Source organism: Antechinus flavipes, chromosome 1 (assembly GCF_016432865.1).
Source record: "Antechinus flavipes isolate AdamAnt ecotype Samford, QLD, Australia chromosome 1, AdamAnt_v2, whole genome shotgun sequence".
Lineage (NCBI taxonomy): Eukaryota > Metazoa > Chordata > Mammalia > Dasyuromorphia > Dasyuridae > Antechinus > Antechinus flavipes.
This window is the reverse complement of record NC_067398.1, coordinates 292,656,031-292,672,021: the sequence shown is the minus strand read 5'-3', so window position 1 is coordinate 292,672,021 and position 15,991 is coordinate 292,656,031. Positions and strand designations below refer to the sequence as shown.

At 35.5% G+C, this 15,991-nt stretch overlaps 1 long non-coding RNA gene across 1 annotated transcript in view; it reads right to left on the bottom strand.

The window, feature by feature from the left end:
• The window catches only part of LOC127538811 (uncharacterized), a 69,363-nt gene that overhangs the window by 15,448 nt on the left and 37,924 nt on the right, over nt 1-15,991 (bottom strand). The window contains exon 3 of the long non-coding RNA XR_007947762.1: nt 9,469-9,536. This is a non-coding gene — a long non-coding RNA (uncharacterized LOC127538811). The remainder of the gene's footprint in view (nt 1-9,468; nt 9,537-15,991) is intronic.

Below are 15,991 nucleotides of genomic sequence, written 5' to 3'. Positions count from 1 at the left end.
AAAGATTTGCCAATGTTCATACACCTGATGAGAGTGCAAGAATGAGTTAATGAAAAGATAATGGAAAGAACAATAGTGGGTGTAATTAGGGTATAGCATATTATTAACACAACTTAGATGCAGAAAGTAGTAGAAAATTGCATGCATGACCAGAAAAAGAAATGAATTATGCATGTAGTGAACATGGGAATGAAAGCATGGAGAGTCCATACATTGAATGGGGGTTATATAATGTTGAAATACCTATATGAAGATTCTGGAATGGTACGTGGATAGTTCATGGAGGATATTTGAAAAAAAAATAGCTTAGCTATTTCCCACAGAATAATAAAATGGGTTAGGGTCTGCTTTTATAAAAGTGGTATTTCTATAGAAGACATTATAGATGGCTTGAAATAGGGAGGAGGTAAGTGCCCTTCTGGCTTTTCCATTCCATGGAACTGCAGATTCTTAAGTTTAAATGCCCGCTAAATAAACAATAGTTTTAGATTAAAGTCAGAGTTCTCAGCTCTCAGCTCATACTTTTCAGAAAAGGACTTTTTGTTCATTCTCCCCCCCCCACCCCCCAAAAAAATGTTCTCATCACTTCACAGTTCCCAGACTCAGCCACTCTTTAACAGATTAAGAAATTAAAATGGTTTAAAGAGAAAGTAGATTTTTCTAGAGAAATTTATTTCTCAAAGATGATTAAAGTAAAATGGGGGGATTTTTTTAACCTCAGGCCACTCAAACTGTTTTTGTTTTGTGGCTGATTTTCTTAATTTGTTGTTGTTTTAGAGGTCTTCTGTGGCATTTTTGTTTTCTTCTAAGTTTCTTGAGAATAACTGGACTTCTTTTCCACAGGCACTGTTTTGCTAGGTGTCAGTAAGTCAGTCTCAATTGAGACATTCCTAAGGAAAAGATTACTAAATAAAACTAATGAAAGGACAGATTCAAATCTCAAACAAGACAGCTGACACTTTTTCCTTAAAAATAGGGTGATAGATTTCTGAAGATTTCTAAAAGAATGAAAGGTGGTGGGAAACCTCTGAATTTCCCATACATATGAGTCATTTTGGTTTATTCAAGTTTTTCCTTTCTAGAATTGTTTTGCATGTTGGGACGGATTATTGTACTTTTCTTCATTGTTAATTGAGTCATGGATTTCTGAACTAACTAAACAAAACACAGCAAACATCCAGGGCTGAGATACAATTCTAGGACTACTAAAAATCACCTGACTTGGGTGTGGCCATTCTCTGTAAAGCAGAAATGTGTCTTCAAATCCTTACAAAGAAAAAATGTTTCTTCAAAAGAAAGATGTTTCTCTATTGACCCTAAAAGTATATCTGTGGCCTAATGAGGACACAAATAATAATAAATAATTAACTAATAATGGCATTAGCTACAAGGTTGTAAGAAAAGCTCTTTGTCAACCTTAAGTATCAAGTACTTATCAATGTAAAATAATAATAAATTCCTCCTTTATAGTAATCTAGTGTCTATTTCATTAGGAGTCTTTTGTAAGAATGTTAGCCTAGCAAGGAGAATCATTAAAGAACTACATGGAGCTCTGTTTTAAAAAAAAAAAAAGAACAAAAACAAGAAGAAAAAAAAAATGTTGACAATATGCTTTTAACCAGAAATGGTCGCTCACTGAAGAATGGTCTAGTCAGGAATTCAATCTTTTTAAAGTCATGAACCCCTTTGGCAATCTTGTGAAGACTACTGGCCCCTTCTAAAAATAATGGTTTTAAAATAGAATTTCAAAGGAAACCAATTATACTATAGGTCAGTTACCAAAATATTTTTTAAAACTTCATGAACCAGATGATATCAATCCATGATCATCTGGAGAGGGTGGAGGAAGGAAAGAAGAATATCTATGAATCTATGAGTTAGTTGTTAGAGTTGACCTCAAGAGTTAAATTCTACTTCTGACATATATTAACTGTAATAAACCTGGGGAAGTAATTTAACTTTCTAAGACTATAGGTTGTAAAGAAAAGTCATGGATTGCTTTGGTACAGAGAGTTCCCCATAACAATGAAACCGCTAGTCTGCTTTAAAAAAATTACTCAAAAGAATTAACCTAAATATCCACAACAACAAAAGAAAACAACAAGAAATTGATGAATGCTGATTTGCAGTCTCTGCTATATAGTCAGATGAACAAATCGTACATATCACATAGTCCATAACTTCATACAACTGATACAGACACAAGATGGATAACAAACTCAGCCCAGAATAGAAGAGAAGAAGTGGGCTAAAGTACCTTTGGGAAATTTGACAGGAAATTTAGTGGCTTTACATTCTCTCTCTATCTTTAAAAACAATATTCTTCTAGCAATGGTGAATTTCTTTTCTTTTTTTTTTTTAATTTTATTTAATAATTACTTTATATTGACAGAATCCATGCCAGGGTAATTTTTTTACAACATTATCCCTTGCACTCGTTTCTGTTCGGATTTTTCCCCTCCCTCCCTCTACCCCCTCCCCTAGATGGCAAGCAGTTTTATATATGTTAGATATGTTGCAGTGTATCCTAGATACAATATATGTTTGCAAAACTGAACAGTTCTCTTGTTGCACAGGGAGAATTGGGTTCAGAAGGCAAAAATAACCCGGGAAGAAAAACAAGACTGCAGATAGTTCGCATTCGTTTCCCAGTGTTCTTTCTTTAGGTGTAGCTGCTTCTGTCCGTCATTTATCAATTGAAACTCAGGTCTCTTTGTCAAAGAAATCCACTTCCATCAGAATATGTCCTCATACAATATCGTTGTCGAAGTGTATAATGATCTCCTGGTTCTGCTCATTTCACTTAGCATTAGTTCATGTAAGTCTCGCCAAGCCTCTCTGTATTCATCCTGCTAGTCATTTCTTACAGAACAATAATATTCCATAACATTCAGATACCACAATTTACCCAGCCATTCTCCAATTGATGGGCATCCATTCAATTTCCAGTTTCTAGCCACTACAGACAGGGCTGCCACAAACATTTTGGCACATACAGGTCCCTTTCCCTTCTTTAGTATTTCTTTGGGATATAAGCCCAATAGAAACACTGCTGGATCAAAGGGTATGCACAATTTGATAACTTTTGGGGCATAATTCCAGATTGCTCTCCAGAATGGTTGGATTCATTCACAACTCCACCAACAACGCATCAGTGTCCCAGTTTTCCTGCATCCCCTCCAACATTCATTATTATTTTTTCCTGTCATCTTAGCCAATCTGACAGGTGTGTAGTGGTATCTCAGAGTTGTCTTAATTTGCATTTCTCTGATCAATAGTGATTTGGAAAACTCTTTCATATGAGTGGTAACAGTTTCAATTTCATCATCTGAAAATTGTCTGTTCATATCCTTTGACCATTTATCAATTGGAGAATGGCTTGATTTCTTATAAATTTGAGTCAGTTCTCTAATTATTTTGGAAATGAGGCCTTTATCAGAACCTTTTAACTGTGAAGATGTTTTCCCAGTTTGTTGCTTCCCTTCTAATCTTGTTTGCATTAGTTTTATTTGTATAAGGGCTTTTTAATTTGATGTAATAAAAATTTTCTATTTTGTGATCAGTAATGGTCTCTAGCTCATCTTTGGTCACAAATTTCTTTTTCCTCCACAAGTCTGAGAGATAAACTATCCTATGTTCCTCTAATTTATTTATAATCTCGTTTTTTATGCCTAGGTCATGGACCCATTTTGATCTTATCTTGGTATATGGTGTTAAGTGTGGGTCCATGCCTAATTTCTGCCATAGTAATTTCCAATTATCCCAGCAGTTTTTATCAAATAATGAATTCTTATCCCAGAAGTTAGGGGCTTTGGGTTTGTCAAACACTAGATTGCTATAGTTGACTATTCTGTCTTGTGAACCAAACCTTTTCCACTGATCCACTAATCTATTTCTTAGCCAATACCAAATGGTTTTGGTGACTGCTGCTTTATAATATAATTTTAGATCAGGTACAGCTAGGCCACCTTCATTTGATTTTTTTTTTTCATTAATTTCCTTGAGATTCTCGACTTTTTATTGTTCCATATGAATTTTGTTGTTATTTTTTCTAGATCATTAAAATATTTTCTTGGAAGTCTGATTGGTATAGCACTAAATAAATAGATTAGTTTAGGGAGTACTGTCATCTTTATTATATTTGCTCGGCCGATCCAAGAGCACTTAATATTTTTCCAATTATTGAAGTCTGACTTTATTTGTGTGGAGACTTTTTTATAATTTTGCTCATATAATTCCTGACTTACCTTTGGTAGATAGATTCACAAATATTTTATGGTATCAACAGTTATTCTGAATGGAATTTCTCTTTGTATCTCTTGCTATTGGGTTTTGTTGGTGATGTATAAAAATGCTGAGGATTTATGGGGATTTATTTTGTAAACAGCTACATTGCTAAAATTATGAATTATTTCTAATAGCTTTTTAGTAGAATCTCTGGGGTTCTCTAGGTATACCATCATATCATCTGCAAAGAGTGATAGTTTGGTTTCCTCATTGCCTACTCTAATTCTTTTAATATCTTTCTCGACTCTTATTGCCGAGGCTAGTGTTTCTAATACGATATTAAATAATAATGGTGATAGTGGGCAATCTTGATTCACTCCAGATCTTACTGGGAAAGGTTCCAGTTTTTCCCCATTGCATATGATGCTTACTGATGGTTTTAAATATATGCTCCTGACTATTTTAAGGAAAAGTCCATTTATTCCTATGCTCTCAAATGTTTTTTATTAGGAATGGATGTTGGATTTTATCAAATGCCTTTTCTGCATCTATTGAGATGATCATATGGTTTTTGTTTGTTTGGTTATTGATATAGTCAATTATGCTAATAGTTTTCCTAATATTGAACCAGCCCTGCATTCCTGGTATAAATCCTACTTGGTCATAGTGTATTATCCTGGTGACGATTTTCTGTAATCTTTTTGCTAATATTTTATTTAAGATTTTAGCATCAATATTCATTAGGGAGATTGGTCTATAATTTTCTTTCTCTGTTTTCAGCCAACCTGGTTTAGGTATCAGTACCATGTCTGTGTCATAAAAGGAGTTTGGTAGGACTCCTTCAATCCCTATTTTTTCAAATAGTTTATTTAGCATTGGAGTTAATTGTTCTTTAAATGTTTGGTAGAATTCACATGTAAATCCATCTGGTCCTGGGGATTTTTTCTTAGGGAGTTGATTGATAGTTTGTTCTATTTCTTTTTCTGAGATGGGACTGTTTAAGATATTTACTTCTTCCTCTGTTAGTTTGGGCAAGCTATATTTTTGGAGGTATTTTTCTATTTCATTTAAGTTGTTGGATTTATTGGCATAAAGTTGGCCAAAGTAACTCCTAATTATTGCTCTAATTTCCTCTTCGTTAGTGGCGAGTTCTCCCTTTTCATTTTTAAGACTAACAATTTGATTTTCCTCTTTCCTTTTTTTAATCAGATTTACTGAGGGTTTGTCTATTTTGTTGGTTTTTTCATAGAACCAACTCTTAGTTTTATTAATTAGTTCAATAGTTTTTTTACTTTCAATTTTATTGATATCTCCTTTTATTTTTAGAATTTCAAGTTTAGTGTTTGACTGGGGGTTTTTAATTTGTTCCTTTTCTAGCATTTTTAGTTGCAAACCCAATTCATTGACCTTCTCTTTCTCTATTTTATACAAATAGGCCTCTAGAGATATGAAATTTCCCCTTATTACCGCTTTGGCTGCATCCCATATATTTTGGTATGATGTCTCATTATTATCGTTTTCTTGGGTGAAGTTATTAATTATTTCTATAATTTGCTGTTTCACCCAATCATTCTTTAGTATGAGATTATTTAGTTTCCAATTATTTTTTGGTCTACTTCCCCCTGGTTTTTTGTTGAATGTAATTTTCATTGCATTGTGGTCTGAAAAGGATGCATTTACTATTTCTGCCTTACTGCATTTGAGTTTGAGGTTTTTATGTCCTAATATATGGTCAATTTTTGTATAGATTCCATGAACTGCTGAAAAGAAAGTGTATTCCTTTCTGTCTCCATTACATTTTCTCCAGAGATCTATCATATCTAACTTTTCTAGTATTCTATTTACCTCTTTGACTTCTTTCTTATTTATTTTGTGGTTTGATTTATCTAATTCTGAGAGTGCAAGGTTAAGATTTCCCACTATTATAATTTTACTGTCTATTTCTTCTTGCAGCTCTCTTAATTTCTCTTTTAAGAATTTAGATGCTACACCACTTGGTGCATATATGTTTAATATAGATAGTGCTTCATTATCCATGCTACCCTTTAGCAAGATATAGTGCCCTTCCTTATCTCTTTTAATCAAATCAATTTTTGCTTTAGCTTGATCTGAGATCAGGATGGCTACCCCTGCTTTTTTGACTTCACCTGAAGCATAGTAGATTTTGCTCCACCCTTGTACCTTTAACCTGTATGTATCTCCCCACTTCAGGTGTGTTTCCTGTAAACAACATATTGTAGGATTCTGGCTTTTAATCCATTCTGCTAACCACTTCCTCTTTATGGGGGAGTTTATCCCGTTGACATTTATGGTTAGAATGACCAATTCTGTATTACTTGCCATCTTGTTAACCCCGGTTTATGCTTTTCTCCCTTCTTTCCCCTTTCCCCCCTTCCCAGTATTAAGCTTGTGAGCACCACTTGCTTCTCACAGCTCTCCCTTTTTAGTATCCCTCCCCCCGCCTTAGAGTTCCTCCCCCTATCTTACTCCTTTCCCTCCCAGTTTCCATATTCCCTTCCGCTTAGCTTATTCCTTCCCTTTTCACTTTTCCCTTCTCACTTTTCAATGAGGTGGGAGAAGTTTCACCATAGATTGAATATGTCTAAAATTTTTCTCTTAAAGCCAATTCTGAAGGCAGTAAGATACCCACTATATTCATCCCCCTCCCTTCTTTCTCTCAGATATAATAGGGTTCCTATGTCTCTTCATGAGATGTACTACCCACACTTTACCCTTTTTCTGGTACAATATCCTTTCCACATCAGTTTCTAGAACAAGGTATACATGTATTCTTTATACATCTATATAGTCAAAATATAGTTCCCAAGATTAATCTTTACCTTTTTAGATTTCTCTTGTATTCTATATTTGTAGATCAAACTTTTTGTTAAGTTCTGGCTTTTTCATCAGAAATAGATGAAATTCGCTTACTTCGTTGAATGTCCATCTTCTTCCCTGGAAAAAGATGCTCATTCTAGCTGGGTAAGTTATTTTTGGTTGCATACCAAGTTCCTTAGCCTTTCAGAATACCATATTTCAGGCCCTTCGATCTTTTAATGTGGATGCTGCCAGATCCTGGGTGATCCTTATTGTGGCTCCTTGATACTTGAATTGGGTTTTTCTAGCCGCTTGCAATATTTTTTCCTTCATCTGAGGGTTCTGGCATTTGGCCACTATATTCCTTGGTGTTTTGATTTTAGGATCCCTTTCAGTGGGTGATTGATGAATCCTTTCAATGTTTATTTTTTCCTCTGTTCCTATGACTTCTGGGCAGTTCTCTTTGATAATTTCCTGGAAAATAGTGTCCAGGCTCTTTTTTTCATCATGCTTTTCTGGAAGTCCAATGATTCTCAGATTGTCTCTCCTGGATCTGTTTTCCAGGTCTGTTGTCTTCCCCAGAAGGTATTTCACATTCTTTTCCATTGTTTGATTTTTTTGGATTTGCTTGACTGATTCTTCTTGTCTCCTCGAGTCATTCAATTCCAATTATTCAATTCTGATTTTCAGTGAAGTATTTTCTTCACTCACTTTTTAAAAATCTATTTCTAATTGTCCAATTGAGTTCTTTTCTTCTGTGGAATTTTTTTCCATTTCACCAATTTTGTTTTTTAGAGAGCTGTTTTCTGTTTCCAGTTCACCAATCCTATTTTTCAAGGATTTTATTTCTTTATCCAGTCTCTCTTTAACTGAGTGGGATGACTTCTCCCGTCTCTCTTGCCAAGCCTCCCTCTCCTTTTCCCATTTTTCTTCTAGCTCCCTTGTGAGAGCCTTTTTAATTTCCTCCATGAGATTCATCTGTGCTGAGGAACAGATGATCTCCTCCTTTGAGGATTCACCTGGAGACTGTCTGTTTTTAGTCTCCTCAGGATTTAGAGTCTGCTCTCTATCTGTATAGAAGCTGTCAAGGGTTAAAGTCCTCTTCAATTTTTGCTCATTATGTCAAAGAATCAAAGACAAACTAGCAAAGAAACAAAAGAAAAAACTGGAGTCTTTCTTTCGGGGAGGGGCTGGGTGGTGTTACCGAGCTTCCTCTACAGACTGCGGGGGACAGCAATGAGGCACTAGCCTGACTGTGCTGCGCCTGTGCTCTGAGTTCCCAGAGCGTGCTGAGTCACTGTGGGGGAGGGGTGGCCTGGTCCTGAGAGACTCCAGCTGTTTGGGGTTGTATTCTTCATCCCCGGTGTTTTTAGCTTCTCTGCTGGAGTACTGACTTGCTGCCTGGGCAAAGTATCCAGTCCTGTAGTGAAGCTCTCCCCGCAGAGACGGCTGCAATCACTCCCCACCTCTTCTCCAGTCTGCTCCCGTGCTCTCATTGCCGTTGCCCGCCGCCTGCGCCCGATCTAAAACTGTCCCAGCCCTCCAGTAAAAACAGACCTTTCTTGGCGAATCTCAAGGATGGCTTCTCTTGGTAACTATTTGTGGTTTTTTTTTTTTTTTTCAGTCAAGCATTAATTCAGAGGCTTGTAATGAAATGGATAGTGAGAGAAAACGTGGAGCTACACAGCTATGTGCCTTTTCTCCACCATCTTGGCCGGAAGTCCTAGCAATGGTGAATTAAATGTTAAACATGGGTAAACTGAAGAATTATACAGAAGATGCACAAGGATGTCATCAAAAAAAAATCTCACTAGAAAAGAAGATAGGCCAACTCATATACTTCATTGGTGTCCATACAATGTCAAGAGATCTAGAAGAAGGCCTTTAGAATAGTTAGTCACTAAACATTAAACTCCTACTTTGTTCTAGGTACTGTACTAACAGTTAGGCATACAAAAAAATGTTAAAAGTCAGTTTCTGCCCTTGAGGAGCTCATAATTAAAAGGGAGAAAAACATGTTTAGAAAACCTATTTCCAAGCAAATTGGATAAAAATGATACCAGAATTAAGAGGGATCAGAAAAAAGGTTCTTTTAAGAGTTGGAGTTTTAAGTGGAATTTGAAGGAAACCAGAAGGCAGAGATGAAGGAAAAATCTTCCAGGCATGAGGGACAGACAACAAAAATGCCCACTGTCAGAACTTAGCAGTGGCTAGGTTATCCTGTGGATAGACTTCTAGGCCTAGCTTCAGGAAGAGCTGTGTTCTGATTAGGTCTCAGACATTTATTAGCTATATGATCCTAGGCAAGTCACTTACCCTCTGTTTACTTTAATTTCTTCATCTGCAAAATGAGAATAATCATAGCACCTACTTCTAGGATAGTTATGAGGTTAAAATGGGATACTTGTAAAGCACTTTGCAAACCTTTTGTCTTCTTCTCTTTCTCCTGACATTCTTGACTTCCTTCAAGTCCCAGGGCATGGAGGTATGATCTGAGAGAGAGATTTAAAAAGGTCATAATATGGACAAAGAACAGGGTTTGATGTTGGGAGATATGCTAAAGACAAGAGTTGTCCCAAAATGAGATTGTGGAGAAGAGTAGTACATGATAGGTTTGGATAGTTGCAAGCAATAATAAAAAATAATGAAGAGAAAAGAATAGATCGATGGCTCTGTTAGCAATGGGCCTCTGGAGATTGGACTATCATATGGATTCATTTCTCCTCATAAAAACAAGGGGATCATGAATCCATATGCTAATCTAAAAATAATCAAACATAGCTTCCATAAATGTAATAATTACATCTCAAAAGTATATGTAACTGTTTCAAATATATGTAGATGTCATGTAGAATTACATGAAATATAAATTAATTCTGAGGCATTACTGAATTCATAGTACCTTTTTGTCACCATATATTTTCTCAATTGCCCATGATCTATGATCTTATTGGTATAGGAAACTTCAAGTGAGGGAGTTTGCCAAAGAAGGTTGGCACTTTCTCTGCAGTTAAAATCTTAGTCCAGCTGTCTGGACTATGGAAAGATTCAGGGATTACTGAGAGTCCCACAGCCAGTCTGTATCAGAGCGTAGGCCTTTCTATTCCAAGGGCAACTCTCCATGCACTATACTACATCATATTCTCTGTTAATTTCCTTGATTAACAAATAGTAATATTACAGATATTATGATGAAGATGCTTGTAAAACTTATCAGTTTTTTATACACAAAAGGTGTCCTCATCCTCAAAAAGGTTAGAAATCCCTGGAGTAGATAACCTCTATGGTCCCTTTCAGGGTTAAAATTCTTTCATTCATATAAAACTTTATCAAAGTATCTTTTGTCCTCATACTTCTCCTATAATCAAAGGTGAATATTTCTGAAAATCATTTAATTATTAATATTAATAATAATTTTATTTATATAACCCATTATAGCCTAGAAATTATTTCCCTCCCACAATAACCCTATAAAAAATAAAAAAGTACACTCATTCAATAAATGAAGAAAATTAAATTAGAAGAGGTTAAGTGACTTTCTCTTGGTCCTATACTAGTGTGCACATTACACAAACCATTAAGTTCATCTTTCTACCAAAGCAATAGAAATTAATTAGATTGAGACCTTACCTCCTTATTTCATAGCCTCAGCTTTCTTGTCCCAAAATCAGACTGAAAGTACTTGCAGTACCAATTTTCACATGCTTACAAAATGAAATTTTGCAAATTCTAAAGTGCTAGAAAAAATGTCCATTGTCATCATCATTACAGATAAATATTTAAACCCGATAAAAGATGAGCTTGATTGTTGGATTTTACTAGAAAGAATATACATTCCCACAAGATAAATATGGGTATCATTCCAGGGATGGAACCCAAATGGAAGAGTAAAGCTAGGAAGCTACTTGAGCTCTCCCAGTTTCCCTCAAAAACCACATGAAACCAACCCTCTGCACAGAGTCTGATGGAATGAAACCACTCTCAAGCTCAAGCTAGATTGGAAGGTCTTCAAGCAAAGTCCATCTCATTGAGGTGAATTCAGCCCAGCTTAATTAGATTGTGGGAAAACCCATGAGAGGGTTATCACAGCAAATCAACAGTTAAGACCCTCAATTCTGGCTCAGTAGAGGAGCAAATCACTGGAACAGCTTTCAGTCCCAGCTCAGAAGTCAAACTCCGGGAAACCAAACTGTTTCCTGAAAAGAGCAGACAAAGCTGCCCCCTACAAACACAAGGGGCCCCTGTGCTCAAAGCCAAGGCTCAGAGCTTCATAGAAAGCTTGGGACAGCAGCTCCTTTATCCCAGGAGCAGAACCATAAAAGTAAAAAAAGAGGAAATGCCAAAAGAAAAGGGAAAAAATGAGCAAGAAACAGAAAAGTACCTTGACCATAGAAAGCTATTATGGTGATAGGGCAGACCAAAACATATACTGAGACAAAGCCAAAATGTCCACAGAAATGAATTGGTCTCAAGCCCAAAGAAGCTTCTTGGAAGTGCTCATAAAAGACTTTAAAAGGCAAATAAGAGAGGTACAAAAAAATGAGAAAGGAAATCAGAGGAATGCATAAGAGAGTCAGCAGTTTGGAAAAGGAAGGGAAAAAATATCTCAAGAAAACAACTCCATAAAAACTAGAATTAACCAAATGGAAAAAGAGATACAAAAGCTAACTGAAGAAAACCACACAGTAAAAACTAGAATGGGACAAATGGAAGCTAATGACTCTGTGAGACAGCAGGAATCATTCAATCAAAATAAAAAGAATGAAAAAAATGGAAGAAAATGTGAAATACCTCATTGGCAAAATAGCTGAGCTGGAAAATAGATAAAAATTTAAAATTATTGGCTTTCCTGAAGGCCATGAACAAAAGAAGGACCTGTAGAGTATTCTATAAGAGATCATTAAGGAAAATTGCCCCGACATTCTAGAAACAGAGGGAGAAATTCTCACTGAAAGAATCCATTGATCACCTTTGAAAAGAAATTGTACAAGAAATAGCCCAAGGAACATTGTTGCAAAACTCCAAAACTACAACCTCAAGGAAAAAATACTGCAAGCTGCCAGACAAAAACAATTCAAATATCAAGGTGCAATAGTCGGGATTACCCAGAATCTACAATAAAGATTCAGAAGGGATGGAATACCATATTGAAAATTAACTACTCAGCAAAACTCAATGTCATCTTTCAGAGGAGGCGATGGAGTTTCAATGGAGTAAAATACTTTCAATCACTTCTATTGAAAAAAAATCAGAACTAAATAGAAAATTTAGTCTACACAGGATTCAAGAGAAGCAGAGAAAGATGAACAGGGGCAAAATATTTATTAAAGGTTAAACTGTTTACATTTCTAGCTGGGAAAATGATCTGTGTAATTCTTGAGAACTGTATCTGTCACTGGGGCAGACAAAGAAGGGCATCACATAGACAAAGGGTATAATTGTGAAAGTTTCTGATGTGATGAGATCAAAGAAAAAGGCATTGATAAGTGGGAAAAGGTCTATACTGGAAAAAGAGAAAAGGGGAAGCATAATGAGACAATTACTTCATATGAAGAGGGGTAATAGAGGGAAAGAAGGGAGGCAGGGATGAGCATTGTCTGAAGCTTGAGCTCATCAGTTTTGGCTGTAAGAGAGAATAACTTAATCATTCAGTTGGATATAGAAATTTTTCTAACCCTATGAAGAAGTAGGAAAAGAAAAATGAAAAGAAAAAGGGAGGGATAGAATAAAAAGGAAGGGAAAAAGGTAAGAGAAAGGGGCAGGGTGATAGGAGATAAGATATTGGATGGAGTGGGTAAAAAAAAAAAAACCACTAGTAAGAGAAGAGAAAGAGGTGATAGGAGATAAGGTAGTAGTGGGATGGATGAAAAAAAATATGTCTGAGGACAGAATGGAAAGAGATAATCAAAGTATATATAGGGGAGAAAATAGGGTGGAGGGAAATACAGAACTGGCAGTCAAAACTGTGAATGTGAATGGGATGACCTCTCCCATAAAATGGAAGCAAATAGCAGAGTAGATTTTAAAACAGAATCCTACATTATGTACAAATATGTATTTGACATAAAGAGACACATACAGAGTAAAAGTAAAGGGCTGGGACAGAATTTACTATGCTTCAGTTGAAGTAAAAGAAAAAAAAGCAAGGGTAGCAAATCTAATCTCAGATAAAGCAAAAGTAAAAATAGATATTAAAAGAGATAAGGAAGGTATGTGCTTGTTAATAAAGTAGTAATGATACTAAATGTGTATGCACCAAGTGGTAGACCAGGCAAATTCCTAAAGAAGATTTTAAGCCAGTTACAGGAAAAAATAGACAGCAAAAACCTTCCACTCTCAGAATCAGATAAATTAACCATAAAATAAACAAGAAAGAAACTAGGTATGTTATTAGAATCTTAGAAAACCTAGATAGGATAGAGCTCTGGAGAAAACTGAATAGGGACAGAAAGGAATACACCTTTTTCTTAGCAGTACATGATACCTACACAAAAATTGACCACATATTATGGCATAAAAACCTCATCAATGCAGAACCAGATAAAATGCAGAAAAGCAGGAATAGTAAATGTTTCCTTTTCAGACCATAATGCAATAAAAATTATATTCAATAAAGGGCCAGGGAAAGATAGAAGAAAAAACCAATTGGAAATTAAATAATATAATTCTAAAGAATGAGTAGATCAAACAACAACAAATCACAGAGACAATCCATAATTTCATTCAAGAGAATGACAATAATAAGACAACATACCAAAACCTATGGGATACAGCCAAAGCAGTTCTTAGGGGAAATTTTATATCTCTAAATATCTACATGAATAAAATAAAGAGGAGATCAATGAATTAGGCCTGCAACTTAAAAAGCTAGAAAAAGAACAAATTTAAAACTCCCAATTAAATATGAAATTAGAAATTCTAAAGCTCAAGGGAGAGATTAGTAAAAGAGAAACTAAGAAAACTACTGTATAAATAATACTGAGTTGGTTTTATGAAAAAACAAACAAAATAGATAAAAAGGAAAGAAAAAAAAACAAATCACCAATATAAAAAATGAAACAGTGAACTTATTGCAAATTAAAAAGAAATTAAGGGGGACTTCCACCCAAGATGGCGGAGAGGACATACACATCTGCTTAATCTTCGTCTTCGCTCTCAGAAGTTATTTCATGACAAGATCTCAGAATTAGTGCTTGACTGAAAAAAAACCACACAAATAATTACCAACAGAAGACATGCTTGAAATTCACCAGAAAAGGTCTGTTTTTGCTTGTGGGTGGGGTGCAGACCGAAGGGAGCTGCAGCACAGCAGACAGAGTATGGAGCTGACTGAGGGGAGTGGGGTGTGATCTCAGCCATTTCTGAAGGGAGATCTTTAACACACTGTTGGCTACTTTGCCCTGGCAGCAAGCCAGTAGACCAGCAAAGAATCTATAAACACAGGAGATAAAGACTATGATCCTGGAAAGCTAGGGTCTCTCAGGACCTGGCCATACTCACCCTGAGTATCTCAGCACGCTCTCAGAGTCTTAGAGTCTCAGAGTGCAGACACAGCACAGTCATTAATATCCTGCTAGTGCCTCACTGCTGCCCCTTGCAGTCTGTAGAGGAAGCTCAGTAATACCATCCAGCACTCTCCCTCACCCTAAAAAATAGCAGACTGCATTTGTTTTTTTGCTATTTTGTTTTCTTTGATTCTTCTTTGACAAAATGAGCAAAAAACTAAAACGGACTTTAACTATTGATAGCTTCTATATGGATAGAAAGCAGATTTTAAACCCTGAGGTGACTAAAAAAAGACTGTCACCAGATGAATCCAAAAAGGGAATATGATCTGGTCCTCAACACTTCTCTCACAGAAGAAATTAAAAAGGCTCTTACAAGAGAGCTAGAACAAAAATGGGAAAAGGAAAGGGAAGCTTGGCAAGAGAATCTGGAAAAGTCATCCCACTCATTTAAAAATGGAGTGGCTAAAGAAATCAAATCCTTGAAAAATAGAATTAGTGAATTGGAAAAAGAAAATAGCTCTCTAAAAAATAAAACTGACAAAATGGAAAAAAAATCCATAGAACAAAACAACTCACTTAAACACTCAATTGGACAACTAGAAAAAGATATTTAAAAAGTGAATGAAGAAAATAATTCACTGAAAATCAGAATTGAACAAATGGAATTGAATGACTTGAGGAGACACCAAGAATCAAAACCAAGAAGCAAAACCAAAAAAAAAAAAAAAAGAAAAGAAAGAAAGAAAGAAAGAAAGAAATAATGGGAAAAAAATGTCAAATACCTTCTTGGGAAAACAACAGATCTGGAAAATAGATTTAGGAGAGACAATCTGAGAATTATTGGACTCCCTGAAAAAATGATGGGGAAAAAAAAAAAAAAGCCTGAGCACTATTTTCCAGGAAATTATCAAAGAGAACTGCCCAGAAGTTGTAGAAACAGAGGATAAAAGAGACATTGAAAGAATTCATCAATCACCTACTAAAAGGGACCCTAAAATCAAAACTCCAAGAAATATAGTGGCTAAATGCCAGAACTATCAGGTGAAGGAAAAAATACTGCAAGCTGCTAGAAAAAAAATCAATTCAAATATAGAGGAGCCACAATAAGGATTACTCAGGATCTAGCAGCGTCCACATTAAAGGATCAAAGGGCCTGGAATATGATATTCCGAAAGGCTAAGGAACTTGGTATGCAGCCAAAAATAACTTACACAACCAAAATGAGCATCTATTTCCAGGGAAGAAGATGGACATTCAACAAAATAAGTGAATTTCATCTATTTCTGATGAAGAAACCAGAACTTAACAAAAAGTTTGATCTCCAAATATAGAACTCAAGAGTAACTTAAAAAGATAAAAAGAAATCTTGAGAACTATATTTCTGTTACAAAGATATGTAAAGAACACATGTATAATTTGTTCTGAAAACTAGAGGTAGA